The sequence below is a fragment of the Ceratina calcarata genome, unplaced genomic scaffold, assembly GCF_001652005.2.
Source record: "Ceratina calcarata isolate Rehan_Ccalc_2016 unplaced genomic scaffold, ASM165200v1 scaffold379.2, whole genome shotgun sequence".
NCBI classification, from domain to species: domain Eukaryota; kingdom Metazoa; phylum Arthropoda; class Insecta; order Hymenoptera; family Apidae; genus Ceratina; species Ceratina calcarata.
The window spans coordinates 522324-542150 of NW_017161115.1; the positions used below are offsets into that span (position 1 = coordinate 522324).

The following is a 19827-nucleotide window of genomic DNA, read 5'->3' on the forward strand; positions in this document are numbered from 1 at the left end:
CTTTTTGCTTCGATGTTAACGTGTAACATAATAGGAGAGAAATTTTTATTACATTTGATATAACGAGAGAGTTAAAATATAATCGTAAGTGTTTATCGCGCTGAAATGGTATAAAAGTTGAGAAGAGCCGTATGGTGAAACTGGTGTCGACACCATGGGTGCTCACACACTTTTCTATCTCGTTCGTAAAAAGAAAGCATCGCAACGCAGATGTTTAAACCCCTCGCCTCATAAATCTCGTTTCTGTGAACCTATTCCTATATACAATAGTTACCACCACGTGGCATTACATCAAACAGCGTATGCGTTTGTTTTTCATTTTACCACTTGAGACTATTTTCTCCTGCGATGACGACTCGGTTCCTAGGAACAAAGCTATCTCGGAATCCCCCCTTCGTTGCTCGCTCGAATTTAAGAACGAAAATAGCCGCTGGATGACTTTCGCACGTTGTTTCACGGAATTCATCGATCCAGTTTTATTGCGTAAGATCCTCGTTCGATTCTCGGGTGCGTCCTGGCTTCCAGGGAAAAGTCGAGCACCGTGTTTTTCCATGGTGTTCCTCCTTCGTTGAATCAACGATCGCTGATGATACGACGCGATCCCGTGGGCAGGCGTCCTTGGCAGAGACCCACGAAACGTCGCCTCGGGACATTATCCTTGAAGCACCGTGCGATTACGATCACTCAGAGGCGGCTTGTCAACCCGACTGACGAGATCATCGATTAGTCAGAGCGGTCGCTCCTCTCTCTATATTCGTCTCACGCTCGTTCGTGACAAAGCGACTCTCGATTTCTTTTTTCCGGTACGTTTCGTGAACCAACGAATGCAACTATTCGCCGCCGAGCTATTGTACTTTGTCTTTTTGTTGGACGACCAAGGCTAACATGTTCAGACAGATGTATCGTGTGACGTCCTGTTTTAATGAGAATACATCGTCACCCGCGTGCTTCTCTTCTTTTTTATCTTTCTGCAGCAGTTCCAATTGTAACGTCAGGTACGGAGCAGTAGTTATCTGACGATTAAGAAAAATCTTATTGTTGGATAAACCGTGCTGCTCTGTTCCTGGAGTCGAGAAACGTGTTGAGGTAGTCACGCTTCTACGTAATCATTGTCTTACGTGTTTCACAGTTGGAACAAGGTAGACCGGTCGTTCGTAACACAAAAAATGAAACAATTTTTTACAGTCTGCCATTGATAGGGGAAATATTTACAGCCACAAGCTGTAGATAGATGTACTTAAAAATCTTCGTTACGTGTTAATGCGTACTTAAACATTAACTTTAGTTAGCAAAAAGAACGTAGTTTCTTGAAACAATTTTCAAACAGTCTGCCTTGTGAAATTTCGTCAACTTTACGCTAACATTAGCCTAAATTGAGCTTGGCAGATTGTAAAAAATTGTTCTTAGTTATACGATTTAATTGCTAACTAACATAAGTACGCTTTATTCTTGTACTGGAGAAAACCATCTGCCAATAAGCTTTTCATGGATCGCGCAATCTTGCCTTGTGCTCAAATAAATGGCAGACTGTTTGAAAGTTGTTTCAAGAAACTACGTTCTTTTTGCTAACTAAAGTTAATGTTTAAGTATGCATTAACACGTAACGAAGATTTTTAAGTACATCTATCTACAGCTTGTGGCTGTAAATATTTCCCCTATCAATGGCAGACTGTAAAAAATTGTTCCATTTTTTGTGTTACGAGTGCCCAGGCTAAGGGTCAGGTAGAGAAATAAAAACTGGGCGATTATTTCTTTTCGCGAATCATGGAAAATCCTATTATTAAAGTTCGTAGGCGTAAATCGATTCAGAGAAAAAAACAAGAGAAATTTTCATTGATACTCGTGAATTGTAACCCTGAGTTATCTGTCCTTGGACGAGAATCGTGGAAAGCTTTTACTACGCCACGTATTATTGTTAATTATGTACATACGTATTGCTGGCAAATGGACGTACGTCATAAAACTGCTGAGATCAACGGAGCTCGAATGCAAAAATCGTATCGAACGGCCATCGGTATTCAGCGGTCGGTCTGTTTATTTGACCGGAGGGACATTTAAATGCAACCGGGCACTTCCGAGAAGACACTCCCGGCGATTGAATCTATTCAAGAGCTTGCGGCACGCTCGCCTCGGTCCTTTAAAGCCTCTGGCTCATACCATACCGTGCTCCACCGCAGAACGAATCTTAAATACCTCGGACGTATGATCATGGTCACCTGTGAATTGATACCCATTTCCTAGAACCTCTCCCATCTTCGAACTAACGTCCCCCATTTAATAAGAATTATACTTCCTTTATTCTAGCGAATTGAATAGCTTTTGTGTTTGATATTCTCAAAAGAATTGTTATATGGGTCGGTAGGAAAAGCAGCAAATGAGATTCTCGGTTATCTCGTCTATTTATCGGGAGACGTTTGAAATATTTGTTTGTTTTTCATCCTGTTTAGTTCTAATTTAAGTGCAACAGCCGTTCGACCGAGACCTTCCCGGTCGTATTCAGTATCCTCGGGCCCGTGACGAAGGCCGCGCTCCGATTTACGTTTCCGTTCGCTCGTAAAATGACTTCCGGCGACACCTGCGCTACTCCGGCCCCCGAAGTTACGAGCTCCGCCGCCGGCACCGAGTTACGCGTAAATCGCTGACACGGTGGTGGGTCCCGCGTACGTATCTCGGTGTCGTTCTGCATAGCATACGGGCGTTGGTCGCGGTTACAAAAAAAAATTTTCCCTTCGCGTCCGGCGCGTCGGAACGACTTCGTTACGACTATCGGGGACCTTGCAACTTTATCGCAACGTCAGAGCTATCTTTTGCAATACGTGAGTCACGCTAGCCCTGGAACTCCGCGTGGAAAATTTTTCACCTAGGCTCACACCTAGAATCTTCCACGATGCATTGTCCGACGATCGACCCACCGAATTTGCTCTATTAGATTTTACTATGTCTAGTGGTTTTTTTTTTATTCTGTGCAGTTTAATTATTTTCTTAACTCGCTCAAGATAGAAACTGGCAAACGTTTTTGGGCATGAACAGGCAAAACATTCGAAAATATACGATTAAGCTGGCAAGCGGATAGAGTGGGCCACACGATGGCAAACGTAAACAGGAAGGAAATTAGAACGAGGCGTATATACAGACGGGACCATCGCAAACAATGAACGGCCTCTTCTGTAACACCTCGCCCGCCCAGCCCCCTAGACTCGGTTTCTCCCTTAGCGTTGCCAGTGCTCTTAAGCAGACCGTGCTTCTACCGCTGCCGCGGTCCGGCCAAATTTAGAATCGAGCCGTATCTTCTCTTGTCTCGCCCGACCTTTCCCAGCGTCTCCACTTACTTTTCCCCGTTCCCGACCCGCTTTCTCATCTCGTTTAGCTACGTTTCCCAACGCCCCGGGCGAGGATTTCCCGGCAGCCGCTCGATTTTCCCGGGCTTCAACAGATTTATCTCGTGAGAGTAGAATATCGTGGCACTGCCACGACGCAACCCCTCTCTGATCCCGGCTTTCCTCCGATCGTCTCGACCGTTCGCCTCACATCCTTTCCCTCTATCACCTACCCGGTAAATACATATTCAATCCGTCTTATCGGACTGACGCTTAGCTATTGTTCCTCCCTTCGGGGAATATGAATTTTCCATTGCCGCGGCGCTGTCAAATTATGTTGTATCCGCGCGGCCGGTGCAATTCCGCGAGAACTTCTCAAGGACACCCGATATATTCGTTCGATAACACCGAGAGATAACGCTTATCGCTGCATTTTAATGTCCAGATAAGCTTAAGAAATTACTTGGTTACAAATGTGTAAAACCAACGAATCGAAGGGTATAAAAGGTGCGATGGTTTCCTCGGAACGGTGACGGGTCTGTGTGAAAGGGGGGGAGGATTCTCCGAGGGTTCGATGAGACCAGGTAAGGAAAGTACTCGGAAACGAGCCGCGGCGTCTTTCGCCGGGCGTGTGTGCCACGAAAGAGGGAACTCGAATACTTCTGTGCCACGGCGGTCACTTCTCCTTTCCGTGGCGACTGGTCATCGGTCCGCAGACATAGCTGCTCGTTCGTACGTGTTCGTGCACGCTCGTGAACGCGAGTCAAGTACCCGAGCGGCAATCTCGGGCTGGCATTGCTCGCGAGGTGAGCGGAGCAGACTGCCTGGTGCCAGCGGTCGTACGGATCTGTCTCTGTCTCTCTCTCTTACACACACACACACTCTCTCTCTCTCTCTCTCTCTCGTTTTGTGTGTTCGTTTCTTCCTCTCCTTTTTCTTCTGGTTCTCGTTTCCTCCTCTCTTCGACACATCCGTCTCTACCTCAACACGCGCAAGTTTTTCTTCTACCACCGCCTCTTTTCCTTTGTACATCTATTTTCTTGCTCCTCCGTCAGGCTAGACCAGCCAAACTCCTCGCAGTTTTACGTAATCTTATCTGCCAGCACGATTGCGGCAATCGCGTTGCGCTCCGCGTGCATCAAGGGCGCACCTAGATGGACTACGTGGGAAATGGAAATTCGCCCCGGGTCTCTCTCTCTCTCTCTCTCTCGTTTTGTGTGTTCGTTTCTTCCTCTCCTTTTTCTTCTGGTTCTCGTTTCCTCCTCTCTTCGACACATCCGTCTCTACCTCAACACGCGCAAGTTTTTCTTCTACCACCGCCTCTTTTCCTTTGTACATCTATTTTCTTGCTCCTCCGTCAGGCTAGACCAGCCAAACTCCTCGCAGTTTTACGTAATCTTATCTGCCAGCACGATTGCGGCAATCGCGTTGCGCTCCGCGTGCATCAAGGGCGCACCTAGATGGACTACGTGGGAAATGGAAATTCGCCCCGGGCGTTGTTTCATCAACCCCCTCCCTCCCCCTCCCCCCCACACACACCCTCCGCCTGCGTCCCTCTCAACCCGAGTGGTACCAACGAAACGTCTCTCGCGTTTAGACGTATCGCCGTTGAAGCTCCCGTTTCGTTCTCAACGGGAAAATGAAGCTACCAAATTAATTTCCAGCGGTGCACGTGTTGTTCCTAGGTAAATTTTTCTTGGTAACATTTTTCCGACGGATCGCCGTGCAGCATAATGGGCGGAACTCCGCGGCGACGGGGGGGGATATTTCCAACGGAAAGAAAGAGAATGCCTCTCCCGGTTGGTAACAGAACGAAAGTCAGGACGCGGAGCTAATTTTGCAGCGTGCATATTGTATGTACCCACCGCCGGAGAGACCTAAATGCATGTGCATACATGCATCTGCACGTTGCGTGTACGCTGTGTACAAAACGGCGCCGCGTGCATAGCATGAATATAAAAGTAACCGGCAGGACAATCTTGATACCGTCACTGCCAATAAACGTTTTTCATTCTACCCGGTGATTTACGGGTCGATCATTCCGCTTATCACACTTCCGTTCATTATCTTGTTTTCCGCCGTTTGATATCTCGATAACGATTCCCCTTTTGCAAAATTCCCTCCCTCCCTCCTCCCCCGGGCGTTTTCCTGTTGAGATAGAGACGTTGAGAAAAGACGGAGTTGCAAGGAAAACAAAACATTTAATCGCATTTAAAAAATGTAATTTATCATCCCCTCGGATGTTTCACGTATTTTCATGACGCATGCTCTTTACATCCTCTGCGCAGTTAATTACTCTCTAAATGCACGAAACCCGCAGCCCAGTTATAACTTTAGTTACTCGGGAATTGAAGTTGGAGAACGAGTCGTCGAGAGATGTTTTCTTAACTTGAGAACATATGATGAGAGAATTTTTTATTTACGTCCACTCCGGGGATGTTATTTTGAAAAATACGAGAGAGAGGAGCGTGGGGGTGGAGGACACTGTGTTGCTCTGTTAATTGAGTTATCCGAGCTGTCAGCGGATCTCATTCTCTAGGGGACGGAAATAGCCACCTCCTACGAAAGTTGAAGGGACTTATAGTCGTCGTTTCAAATATTAATACCTCTATCCTCGTCAGCGTTGACGTAAATACGTCAGCCAAGGTGAATTACCATTTTTAGATTTGGCGTAAGGGTGCTGTTAGTCAATCGTTAATCTCCATAATCTATGATCGTCAGAAGCTGAATATACGAACCTAAAGTTGCAAAACTGTCTTTTAAAAAACAGAAATTATTTATATGATTTCGTGGATTACACTTTTTATTTTCTTCGTTTTAATGTGCGTGCCGTTCGTTTCTTATCTCGCGCCTTACTTGTTATGTATTGCTGTTCCCTGAATTCGATCAAATATTTACGAATTTTCCCTAGTGTTTCCTGTTCGCTGGCGCATTGCTTCCGGCGAGTACACGGTCCTTTGTAGCCGATCGGGTTATGCAGTTCACCGACATATTACCATTACAGTATGGAAATTTCGCGTCTCCTCTGCCGCTCGTCGCGCGGAATTTATTTTTCGTTCGTTAACCTCGTATAGATATTTTTACGAGCGACGCGGTTACAGGTGCGCCTGAATTGCATTTCGCGATGCAATGTGGAGCACTATAGATACATGCAATATGCATGCGACTCCCCCATTGTTCCTACGATCCGATCGATTTCTTTGTTTCACATTTTTTCTCCTCATCTGTTCTTTTTCTCATTTCGATTATGCGTAAACATAACTAATGCGAGTGTCTGTTAGATTTTTATAAAACGTTTAGTTTCATAATATGTTAGAGGAATTTTAAATGATATTTATTGTATGCTGCTATTATTGGAAAATTTGCAGCAATCTGGGAAATGATGTATTTACATTTGTAATATTCGACGATGGTTTCTAGTGACGTTGATGCCAGTTTTACAATTAGTTATGACACGCGGGTCTCAATTTTTCAATCGTCGACGTAACACCGAATTGACTGTGAGCATGGAAACTTGGCACCGAAGAACAAACAACAGATGGTAGCCGGCACATTCTTGATCGAATTCCGACCCGGTATAAATACCGGCGGATTTTCAAAACCGACAGTAACAGTGTTCTCCAAATTTATAACGATTTATCTTTAAAAGAAAAATCATCGGCGAACGTGTGACTTTAAAACTGCCGTCTTCATCTCGTCGGAGAAGAACATCGCGTTTCTATAATTTGTTTTCATTTATCAATGAGTCATTAATCACCTGTTTTATTATCCGCTATTTTTCTCGGTCCTGCGGAACCCGGAAATGGGGAAAATTTCACGGCCTCTGACGAGACTCTATGAGGCAACTGAGATTTATTCTTCCTCTCTTTCCACTTTTATGATCGAGCAGTGTTTAGAAAAGGATACAGGCGTGGAAATAAAAATGTGAAGAGCAATTTGGAAGATTTCTCCGTACAAATTCGTTTCTAAATAGGTTTCACAAGAACAAAATTCTTCAAAACTTATTCCTTTCGTTGAAATATACAGATTGACTCAGGAAAAAACATCATTGATCAGTGACTTCATTATAAAGCCAGATGAAAATCCATTTTAATTTAACCAAATACAAAAAGGAATCGATGATCGTATAATAAATTCACTTCATAGAATGATTAATTGACTCTGGATATGAAATATCTTTATCAAAAGTTTTTTTTTTTGTGTTTATATCATATTTTGTTACATGCTTCTATCATGTGTTATACTGGGCACTGGCCGTGAATTGAATAAATTAAAATTAAAAGTCTAAATTGAAAGGGTGACAAATTTTCGTTGAACTTCGATGTCGTATTGACGACTGATTAATAAAACGCACGTCACTACTAATTAAGGGAACAACAGAGGTAAGAAGCACGTCGATTCGAATTCACGCGTGGCAGTGGAAAAGTTCCGAGCAGGTAATCGGCTCGTGAATCGCTTCTCTATTTTCGTATCGCGCTTCCTTTAAATAATTCATCGACTCGGAATTGGCTTGTTTACCGAATCCTCTCCTCGTTCCATTCATCGCTCCTCTGCTTTTTCAGCTGTTTCGTTTTGAAATTCTAATTATTGTGTAACTCCGTGTAAAATCATGTTCGCTTAGTCAGCAATTAATAATTTCGTTTATCACATACAACTAATTCATATCGTGTTCTTTATATATATAAATTCATATTTTCTTAAGGCGGCCTCGTTTCGAGTGTTTCTTGCCACGCGCGGCTTATTTTTAATTACCGGTCCGGCTAATGAAAAACCGGCGAGCATAACGTTGAACTCTTACACCGGGCAAGTGTTAATATAACGCTTAAAAATGGTCGAATCATACGAGCAGCGATCCGTAAGCGTAACGGCAATAACGTTTGCATGAATCGTGGCAGTTTGCCTCGTGAGAAAGAGAAAATCAACGCAACGGTTAAACGGCCCGTGAAGGCGCAAAGTAAATGATATGTTCCGAAGAGGAGACCTCGAGGCGTGCAATGCTCGTCCTCGCGTTATCGCTTATCATTATTCCCTTTCGTTCTGTTGTTACGCAACAGTCGGGGAGGCTTTCGTCAGGGGTTAACCACGCTGCGACGTGGAAACGACACGCTGGTGAATCATGCGCTTTGTCATGGAACCTCTTGGCCGACACGTTTTTGTCCTTGGTGAACGACCATCCCTTTCACGAGTCTACCGATGGGGAATATGAACATTCGTAGAGGCTCGGAGTAACTTTCCTTTGTCCGGCCGAACACTGGCTACCTGCATTCTTGGACCCGGACGGAGGGTGCGAAGGGCGTTTGTAGGCAGGGATCCCTTCTTAAAGGAAGCATTTAACTTTCCGTGTTGTGCGCACGAAAGGTTCGTGGAATTTTCCGAGACGCAGTCGGAGCAGAAATTCTATGAGGCAACTGAGATTTATTCTTCCTCTCTTTCCACTTTTATGATCGAGCAGTGTTTAGAAAAGGATACAGGCGTGGAAATAAAAATGTGAAGAGCAATTTGGAAGATTTCTCCGTACAAATTCGTTTCTAAATAGGTTTCACAAGAACAAAATTCTTCAAAACTTATTCCTTTCGTTGAAATATACAGATTGACTCAGGAAAAAACATCATTGATCAGTGACTTCATTATAAAGCCAGATGAAAATCCATTTTAATTTAACCAAATACAAAAAGGAATCGATGATCGTATAATAAATTCACTTCATAAAATGATTAATTGACTCTGCATATGAAATATCTTTATCAAAAGTTTTTTTTTGTGTTTATATCATATTTTGTTACATGCTTCTATCATGTGTTATACTGGGCACTGGCCGTGAATTGAATAAATTAAAATTAAAAGTCTAAATTGAAAGGGTGACAAATTTTCGTTGAACTTCGATGTCGTATTGACGACTGATTAATAAAACGCACGTCACTACTAATTAAGGGAACAACAGAGGTAAGAAGCACGTCGATTCGAATTCACGCGTGGCAGTGGAAAAGTTCCGAGCAGGTAATCGGCTCGTGAATCGCTTCTCTATTTTCGTATCGCGCTTCCTTTAAATAATTCATCGACTCGGAATTGGCTTGTTTACCGAATCCTCTCCTCGTTCCATTCATCGCTCCTCTGCTTTTTCAGCTGTTTCGTTTTGAAATTCTAATTATTGTGTAACTCCGTGTAAAATCATGTTCGCTTAGTCAGCAATTAATAATTTCGTTTATCACATACAACTAATTCATATCGTGTTCTTTATATATATAAATTCATATTTTCTTAAGGCGGCCTCGTTTCGAGTGTTTCTTGCCACGCGCGGCTTATTTTTAATTACCGGTCCGGCTAATGAAAAACCGGCGAGCATAACGTTGAACTCTTACACCGGGCAAGTGTTAATATAACGCTTAAAAATGGTCGAATCATACGAGCAGCGATCCGTAAGCGTAACGGCAATAACGTTTGCATGAATCGTGGCAGTTTGCCTCGTGAGAAAGAGAAAATCAACGCAACGGTTAAACGGCCCGTGAAGGCGCAAAGTAAATGATATGTTCCGAAGAGGAGACCTCGAGGCGTGCAATGCTCGTCCTCGCGTTATCGCTTATCATTATTCCCTTTCGTTCTGTTGTTACGCAACAGTCGGGGAGGCTTTCGTCAGGGGTTAACCACGCTGCGACGTGGAAACGACACGCTGGTGAATCATGCGCTTTGTCATGGAACCTCTTGGCCGACACGTTTTTGTCCTTGGTGAACGACCATCCCTTTCACGAGTCTACCGATGGGGAATATGAACATTCGTAGAGGCTCGGAGTAACTTTCCTTTGTCCGGCCGAACACTGGCTACCTGCATTCTTGGACCCGGACGGAGGGTGCGAAGGGCGTTTGTAGGCAGGGATCCCTTCTTAAAGGAAGCATTTAACTTTCCGTGTTGTGCGCACGAAAGGTTCGTGGAATTTTCCGAGACGCAGTCGGAGCAGAAATTAACCTGGAATACAGTCGGTCCGGGGAAACGAGCACGTTTTCCCGTCGGCCGCGTGTTCACTCTGGACGTCGCGAGAGAAAAATGCTCAAAATCGTTTTGATGAACGATCTCGAAGGCATCGTCTTTGCTCGCGCAAGTTGAAGGTCGAACTTTGAGCTTCGATTTACGTACGTGCTGAAAACTGCGAGAAGATAACGGAGCGAAGCGAGAAAGCACGATAATCGTGCACAGTTGGAAGCGCATGACGTCCCGTTCCGTGAAATACTCGGTAACGTAAACAAAAGCTGATATATGCAAGTTTGATTGAGCGTTTCATCGAGCGAGTTCAATAAGCGGGTTCAATTCCGCTGCAGGGTGTTTTTCGCTGTTATCAGGCGAAATCATTTTTTATTACACGTATTTTCGAACCAGGCTTTTATCGGCCGTCAAAACAATTTCGTTATTATCGAGATTGTAAAATGTTCAATTAGTTTCCAAGAGGCATTCACTGCCTCTACATGGAACGGTTTTAAAAAACAAAAAATCTCGACCGACGTTCTACCAATAACACTCTTCATCGATCACGGTGCATTATTATTTTTTTACGACTGGACAGGAGGGAACGGGATCTCACGAGGTGTATCCGTTCGTTTGGATCGCGGCGTTATTAATCATCGGCCGCTGAGGTAGACACCAGATTGGAAACCGAAACTACTTGTCCTTTCGTCGTTCGCGGCACGTGGATACAATTGCCTAGTAATTTTATTGCATTCCCTCTCGGCTTGGCTCTGAGGCCTCGCTACCACATTCAAGACCGGTTTCGCAAAGTGACTTTAACGCCTCGCTTATAATCTGGGATCACGGCTACTGCTCGGCTCGAGCTTTACAGAGAGCCTGTTTGTTCCACGTGAACGCTACTGTCGCGCGACACTTCGTTACACGCGTCCGCTCCCGTTCATAAGTCACTGGGCAGTTAATAAAGAGTACCAGAATTCAGCATCCTTAAACCAAATCAGATTTCTAATGTAAATTGATTTGATCAGATGAAAGATTTAGATTAGATTAGATTTTGATCTAATTAAGTCTTCTTCCTTATGTTTGTACTTCATTCGAGAATGAATCTGCTATATTTTAAGCATTTCAATGCAAAAAGCATGAAACAGCAAATAGAAATATGTTGACCTTCTGTCAATTTGATTTGAAAATTAAATTATGTAGTGTTAAAAATTTCTAAATTTTTGTCCTGAAAACTGTAACTCATGCACACGCGTGAATTTAGTTGGCAATTTAATTAGGAAATGTAGGTTCGATTAGGTTTCGTGCCCGAACCTAACGAGTTTAGTGGCTTCTCCTTGTTTACCAGCGACGATTCGTGATTCGCATACAGGTTTCGTTTCGTAATCATATTTAAATGCTACAGAAACCGGGACTGGAACTTTTGACCTTCTATTATTTCGACTCACGCCTCTTCGCATGCATGCGGTATGTCAGCAATTGAAAAAATGAATGAACAAACAATTATTCATCTGCACAATGACTATACATCTTGCGCTATTCAAACGCCATTTGCAATTATAATCCTAAGAGAACTATATAAAATTAAGCCAGATAATTATAAATTTTAAAATCGCATCGTTTCGTATGAATTCAGTCGATCGCAAACATTAATCTTTTAATTCTCCTTCTGTATATAAAAAAATATATATAAAAATAAACATTCGATGGATATTAATGACGAGGTAATGACTGTTGAATGCAATTATTGAATCGGTTTAGCAGATCGCGTCAGACGGTCGCAACTCGTGTTTTAACCAGTTAACTGTGTCGATCATTTTGCAAAGTGCGCCCCAGTCTGTGTCGCGATAATCAAGCGATGACGGATATAATCGTCAAACACAGAGTAAGTGGCGCTGTTGAAATATTCGGTCAAAAAGACGACTTTATTTTAGAAAATGAATGAATTTATTCACGGATATAGCCGTCATAACACAAAATTCTGCCATTCTTCCATGACGGATATAGTCGTCAAACACACTTAACTGGTTAATTAAACGTGAGGAATTCACGTGACTTGTGTCGCTTTGGTTCACTATTAACTATGCTGCACAACGTAACTTTTTCAACAGACGCTGCCATTATGCTCGAGCCACTAATCACGTCGGTCCGACCGTCAGTAGGGCTTAGGCCTGTGGGTAGGTCACGGGGTTAGGAAGGAGAACGGTAAGGACGACGGGGTTTTAAAGGGAAAGGGATTACGTGAGGACCCTCGAGTAGTTGGAATGGGGGAGAGTCCCGCGAGATCAGGGCGGATTGCGAACAAGAGAGCCACGGTGATTTGAATCTGCTGAAAGGGAATCAATATTTGCCTACCAGTGAATGCACGAATATATTGGAACATTTTTCAATTACACAATTTTCCGTTTTGATCATAGTTACGTCTCGACGGAGAGAAAGAGAGAGAGAGAGAGATAAATGCAGCTATTTTCGTATCAATTACACGTGTGTGCATTTGAATAATGCTTTGTCGTTATGATGGAGTGATAAACGGCATTTTGAAATGTTGCGATTAGTCACGTTGTCTTCGGGCCAGCCTGGGGGAAGGTAATCGGCGGTGGCAGTGATTTCAACGCCTCGGTCGGGGTCTTTATTTGATTATTCTATCGGTCTCTGTGCTCCTGCTAGAATTACAAACCGCAAATACGAGAAAATTTTCCGGTTTATGTGGAGAGGATAAATAGAACGCAACGAACGTTAAATATTTGCTTTGGCTCATCCCGGCGGTGATGCGATTCTTTCACGTGTCTCAGCTGGTTTAACTATTTTATAATCGCTCGCGCGTGAAAATGTTTCCCGTGCCGGAAAACGCAGCGGGTAACAAATCAATTTTTGTTGTGACGTGTACCCAGCCAGCTAGCTGAAGGGGTAAGAGAATACGTTCCACTCCGAATCGCTGTGACCCTCGAACGAGTGCATCAATGGCCCGCGACCGTGGAGGGGCAGAATCAAGGGAGTATAATCACCCCTCGGCTTCGGTGTAAATATGGGTCACGATAGTCGTGTTGAATAAGCCTCGCGTATCAACGTGAACGCAGAACGGAATCGCTCATGCAAATTCATTCGTTGATCATAGAATAAGTTCTCATTGTCAGACAAAAGTCTCTACCAAGAACTCGGACTTCTCCGCACGTTTATTTTCTTCGGCCGATCGTACAGCGAATTTTATCAGACATTTAAAAGTACAGAAAGTATTCTTTTCATTCATCATGGAAAGAACATTATTTTCGTCGAGCCGATTAGTCGACGAACAAAGCGATGCGTCCGAGGGTGTCTCGATCCGATCGTCGGCGAGCTTTCACGATCGTTATCAAACGCGCTGCCTGCAAAATGCACAATTACGGCTGATTAAGTCTATCTATAGTCTCGCGTCGTCTATTTGCAGCAGCTGACGAAACCTGTTTCCGTGTTGCATCAGTCGCACGATAACCGAGTTCGTTGTTTGCCGATCGTCGATAATTATTCCGTGTTTCTTTCGTTCGATCGATTCCTCGCCTCCGTCCCTCCGAGCCTCTTGTCAAAACACCGATACCCCCGATTACGTACGCGATCTTCTCATTCCGGTACGAAACGGTTTCAACCCCTGCGCGGTTTCCATAAATATTCGATCGACCCATGTAACTTTAATGCCCTCGTAACGCTTCCTGAAAGCTGCGCCAGAGGCAGCTCCTCTTAGGATCCTCGGAAACAGCTGATCCCGTTCCCCCGTCGGGCGACGCTCGGCTTCCTGTTTGCAAGTAATTCCGTCCGTGTCTCTAATTTTCCATGCGTTATAATAGGCCATGGGCCAGCTGAACTCCGGATTGTAACGGTCCTTTCACGAGTTCCACGAACGGTGTCTAATATCGTCCTCGTTACAAAGGGCGCTCCTCCTCGGCCGGTTCGGCCGCTTCAGTCACTTTCCTCCCGTCACTCGCCACGAACGTTTAACCGTTTCGTTGACAAATCGCGAGAAAGTTACATATAAGAGCGAACAGTTCCACCGGAAACGCGTTTCAACTTTCTCCAAGTTTTATAAAGAGCAGCTTTAGCTCGATGGTTCTTTCACAGGGTCTCTTTTATTATTCCATCGACACATGGCGATCTTCGTACCCTTTTCTGATCACTGACTTCCTGACAGGGGACAGCGGATTCACTCGAGCAAACCCAAAAAACGAATCGTTCCGTGCCCATTCGCCGGAACTGAAATTTGTTCCGATCTGTCTCCTCCTTTTATCGTCGTTTTCTATTTACCGTGAATCGAATCCCGGCGCGTTACGGCCGTAAGAAAATGAGGGACTCGATCGCCGGTCCCTCGGAACAGAAATTTGTTTTATACCTTTTTCTTTTATTATCGCTTCCTATTTACGACCGCCATCGATGACTCCCGGATCGTATCCGCTAATGACGGTTCCACATGGGGGACCTTCCCTTTTCGAATTATTGATCCTGAGTACACTACCGTTCATAAGTAATCCATAAAGGAAAATTGATATAAAATAAGATTTGATAAAACTGTCGGTCCTCGAATCATTTATAACGAAATCTATATTTAACTTCACACGTAGTTTCTATTTTACACTGTTTTACTTTTACCTTTTGTTATAAACTCAGAAAATCTGGAGTCCATTTATGAGCGTCAGTGTACTCCGATGAAATGAGAAAAAGGACGTGATACATAGTTTGACACAGTTTTATATCGGCGATCGTAAAACGCGTCACGCGTGTACTTACGTCCCTAGATCGTATCGAGAACGTAAGAGGGGCGTTTCAAACGGAACACGTGGAGAAGCGAATCGCCGAGGAGCGGAAATTTTATGGCTCGGACCGGGACGGCGAGCTTTTCGCCACCATGCCACGCTTTCCCGCGTTTCCTCCGGGCTTAATTTACTACCGGCATAAAAGTCAACGTCGGTGGTGGGTAAGGGTGAGCGCCGCGCAGATTCGTCCGCGACAAAAGAAACCTCGCTCGCAGCATCGAGGGACCCAGAGCAGCTCCTGGCCGATCGCCGTCCGATACCACGTGTAATTTGATAAATTTATGCCAAGGTAAAACCCACCCTTGCTCGTGGGAACCGTTCGTAAAGTTTAATAACGGTGATAGAAATAATAATAGAGAATGGGATTGAGATGTGAACGGGAGATACGTATTTGTGACAGAATGTGTTCATGTAAAAATGCAGCCGTTTAATATGAATTATATTAGGTGAAGTAAAAAGTTCTGAGCCTTTTTCGTTACATGGCTTTGGTGAGCCATATCTTACGATGTATACGTTGTATCTTCTCATTGTATACGGCAAATTAAAGGCGACTTAACGCCTTAAAAAAAGTCTTGTGACAATTTTTTGATGAGTGAATCCAGTTGTGTGTTAGTGCGTTCCAAAGTGGAGGTAAAAAATGAGAAAATTCGATACATTATTCAGTACCACTACAACCAAGGGGAAAAAGCGATGCAGGCGGCCAAAAAATTTGTGCTGTTTATGAACCCAATACAGTATCGAATGCAATAGCAAAGCGGTGGTTCCAACGTTTCCGTTCTGGTAATATGGACGTCGAAGATGAGACACGCTCTGGTAGGCCAATCGTCGAAAACGTTGATAAAATCATGGAAATCGTCGAGTCAGACCGGCATGCGAGCACTTATTTTATTGCCCAGGAACTGAAGATTAGCCAGAAAACCGTTTGGAACCATTTGCATAAGGCTGGTCTCAAGAAGTCAATTTCATCGTCGAAATAAAGACAAAAAAGGCTCAGAACTTTTTACTTCACCTAATATTTTCTATCAATTTAAAAGTAGAATAATTCTAACTGCTTCGTTTTTCGACTTTTTCGATAGTAAGTGTAATTGCAATTTCGATAAGACCTGTTTTTCTCATCTGGAAGTCGACTCGATCGAACAAATAAATTATTTCACAATTCCAAACGAAATCGGTCAACAAGCATTGGTACAAATGAGACATAGTACAGGGAAACAGGGATGGGAAGGAGATCAATACGAGATCGAGGTCCGATGTCGGTCGAGGAATTTTTGGCGGAAAAATATGCCATCGGTCGAGAACGTGATATCGGTTGTTTACGAAATGTTTCGCCCGGTGTGTTTGCGCCAAACGGTTTCCCGCGCCGATAGACGATAGGGCCTGGAAACTGTGTTGCAGATAATTTTTGGCCACGTCACTGCACCGATCGCCTCAAGGTGGGGGTGGCTGTTATTTTTTCCCTTCGTTTGCGATGTTTCGAGCGCCGAATTTATCCGACATTTTACGTCACCGATGCCTGGCCGGCTACCAAATGTGCCGTCTCTCCTCTACCTCTAGACAGGCTTTAATCGTTTCTCGATTATCGTTCGACAAATAACACCCGCTCTACCCCTCCTGCCGAGGCGAGACGCGGCAGCTTGAAAAAACAACTGCTTAACCGCTGATATGCGTCGCTCACAAATCTCGTTACTTAAGACCTGCGGTTTTAAACCTTGATCGAGATTACGACCGATTCGAAATAACCCTATAACTTCCGATGTCTAAACATGTCATACTTTTATTAGCCCATTAATTGTCCCGAAAGGCTTTACGAATTTAGACTTGAGGTTTTTTTTTTACTCTAACTCCGAACAGTCTGTTGCAATACCGTTCTTTAAGATACAGAGATATGTATATGCAATCGAAACGAACATAAGACATTATGCAGATGTTTGGAGTGAGGCCATGTCACGGCTGCCTTAGAACGTTTCCGCATTATCAGGTGGCAGGGATACTCGCTATCTGGCGAAACCACAGCTATTAAACGGTTCATCCAATATTCAGTAAACAGATTATGGTCCGCCGTGCCTCGTGTACAGCGGAAATTATGCAAGACAGAAGCTATTTAAGGCCGACCTTAAACGTCGCAAAAAAGTCTGGTAAGTGTCGATTATGTTTGCTCAGGGCTCGAGAAAAACAATCGAACATTCTTCATACCAGATATTATCTACACGTTGTTTACTCCGCGCGCTCGGAGTCGATAATCAATCTATCTACCTCGCTTCTTTTGATCTTACAAATCTCTATAAATCATTTTCTCAGATCTCTTTATATAAAAATATTCCGACTGTTGTTTGTATATTTTATTATTCACACAATACTATCGAAAATGTATTATTTATTTCATTATTGACGTAAAAAATTCGTCAGACATTGTAGAAAATTGCACGGAACGTTGCAATACGATTTAATCGTGGATCGATAAATCGTTTATTGTCCTCCAATAACAAGACTGCATTTTCGCCTTTCTATTCGGATTGATATTTCGTTGTCAATAGACAACAACAGTGATAACACGTCGTGCGCTCGCTGCTCTTCGATTCCGATAACGTTTGAAGTCCGATGTTTTCGAGGAACGAAACCGGCTACGATCCGGATGTTAGCGATCCCTGTTTTATCAGTCACGTTGAGTGTATTGTTATTGCAAAATCTCTCGAGGCCACGTGAACCCGGCACTTGCCAATAATCATCGCTAGCTTTATTTGTTTAATCAACTGGCAAAGGGTTCGCATTTTATTCATTGTGATTCGGTGTTGCTTATCAAATAACGGTATCAGGATCGTCTGATTGATAACGGAAAAGATCTAATCTAGTTATATATATACATATGTATCACCTAACACGACGGCTGAGATACCTTGAAAAGTAAATCCGATTCAAATAAACAATCGCTCTTAAGTATTTTATTGTACGACCATAAATTTCATTGATTTCCATGAAATTACTGCTTCGGCTTGTAGACTGAATTTACCCTCGCGTTCTACGAAATCGAACTTCATTCCTCCTCCTGCGTGTAATCGAATTTCTGATGACACTTCCTGACTGTCTGTATATTTCTCGATAATGCCAATCTATGCCTCATTAAGCACCGGGTTTTCGAAATAATCGGTGTGACACCATGCGGCACGTCGTTCGCACGTTACTATCTATCAAACGCGGCACGTGGTGCGTTGTTCTTTCTCTCCCCGTCGCCAGTAGACTCGGCGCAATCGGCAAAAGTGCTTTCGACAAAGCGGTAAGTAGTAAACCGCTGGAAGGTCTCTCCTAGCTATTCTATCCATTTTCCCTGTTAACCTCTGCGTCTAAATTACTCCAGCTTTTATGGGCAACAGCTGTAGCGAGAGACTGCGTTTCGGAGCAACCCCGAATATGGAGCAACGCGATACGCTTTGCGTCACAGTGTATTGTTACATAGCGTGGTAAAGAAACTCGGTCTATATATTTACTCGCGTAGTGAATGCATCGCGCTGGTACATGAGTACACTGTGTATGTGTGTGTGAAAGCCGTCGATTAGTGTGCGGACCATTAGAGAAAATCTTTGTACCGCAGCTGTTTGGCATGATAATGCGACAGGCTCGCGACCAGAGCTACTTATCACTGTTAGAACCGGATCGATTCCAGAAACAAACAATACAACAGTAATGTATCAGTCTCGTTTAATTTGTTTTATTACTGTTTCTATTACGTGTCTATCAAACGTACATTAGTTCCTAGTAAATACAGAGTACGCTCTTGTCCTATCATTTGATCTCGTGTTCTGTGATAATGACATTCATTTTGAATATTAGGTATTTTTATTATGAACTTCATATAAAATTGACTGCAAGATTATTCGTGTATGTTGATTTTTGAAAAAAAGAAAAAATGAAACTTGGAGGCGCCGGGTATCGATCCCGGTACCTCTCGCATGCTAAGCGAGCGCTCTACCATCTGAGCTACGCCCCCTTGATAAACACCGTGAGAATATCGCTAAATTTTAGGGGGATGACTCTGATAACTTGCCCCAATTTCTTTCAATCGATTGCAAATTGCAATTAACTGACAACTGGTTAATTATAATGGAAGAATTGTCCATTCTGTAAGATTAAATTCTGATTGACACTCAGAACACGACTTAATCTGAGGATTAAATATTAACGTGTAAAACTGTTTTAATGGATGTGGTCGCTAAGACGATTAGTCGCCTTAGTCCTAGGACTCATCTGCGTCAGTAGAAAGAACCATGTTTCATGACATTTTAGGCCCAAGTATATTTACCCTCAGGAAGGCCTGCATGGATGGGACACAGTTTTTGTATCTTCTAATTTTCTTACAATTCGTCGATTATTATTATCCAAATTCGTTAATTATGCTTCATTCCCTCTTCACGTAATCTCGTTACATTAATTACGATTATGAAAAAATCAATGAATTATTGATTCGTTTCGTTATAAATTAGAGCAGTTGGAATTGTTGGAAATTATTCCACAGATTAGAACTCTTTATAGCTTCTCGTTTTTTTTTTTTTTTTTTGTTTTCTCACAAAGCATCTTGCTCTTGCCCCATTTGGGCTGTTAACAACCGGACCCATTGTTTCTTGAGATCGTTTACAGTTTACAAGGATGCGTCATTGACGATGGGATAAAGATGATGTTACCGATGTAAATGTAGTGCCACGTGTTTGAAATCCGTTACCCGTGCCGTTCAACATGTACATACCAGTCAGATAACGCGTTTATGTGCTTAAGGAAAAAGTCGGGAAGT

The 19827-nt window shown here is 43.3% G+C and overlaps 1 protein-coding gene and 1 non-coding gene across 4 annotated transcripts in view; one reads left to right on the plus strand and one right to left on the minus strand.

Annotated features, from left to right (window-relative positions):
• The window catches only part of Sesn (Sestrin), a 127183-nt gene that overhangs the window by 72910 nt on the left and 34446 nt on the right, over positions 1-19827 (plus strand). The window lies entirely within an intron of this gene.
• TRNAA-AGC (transfer RNA alanine (anticodon AGC)) lies at positions 18957-19029 on the minus strand. Its single transcript has one exon. It is a non-coding gene; the product is annotated as a tRNA-Ala (tRNA).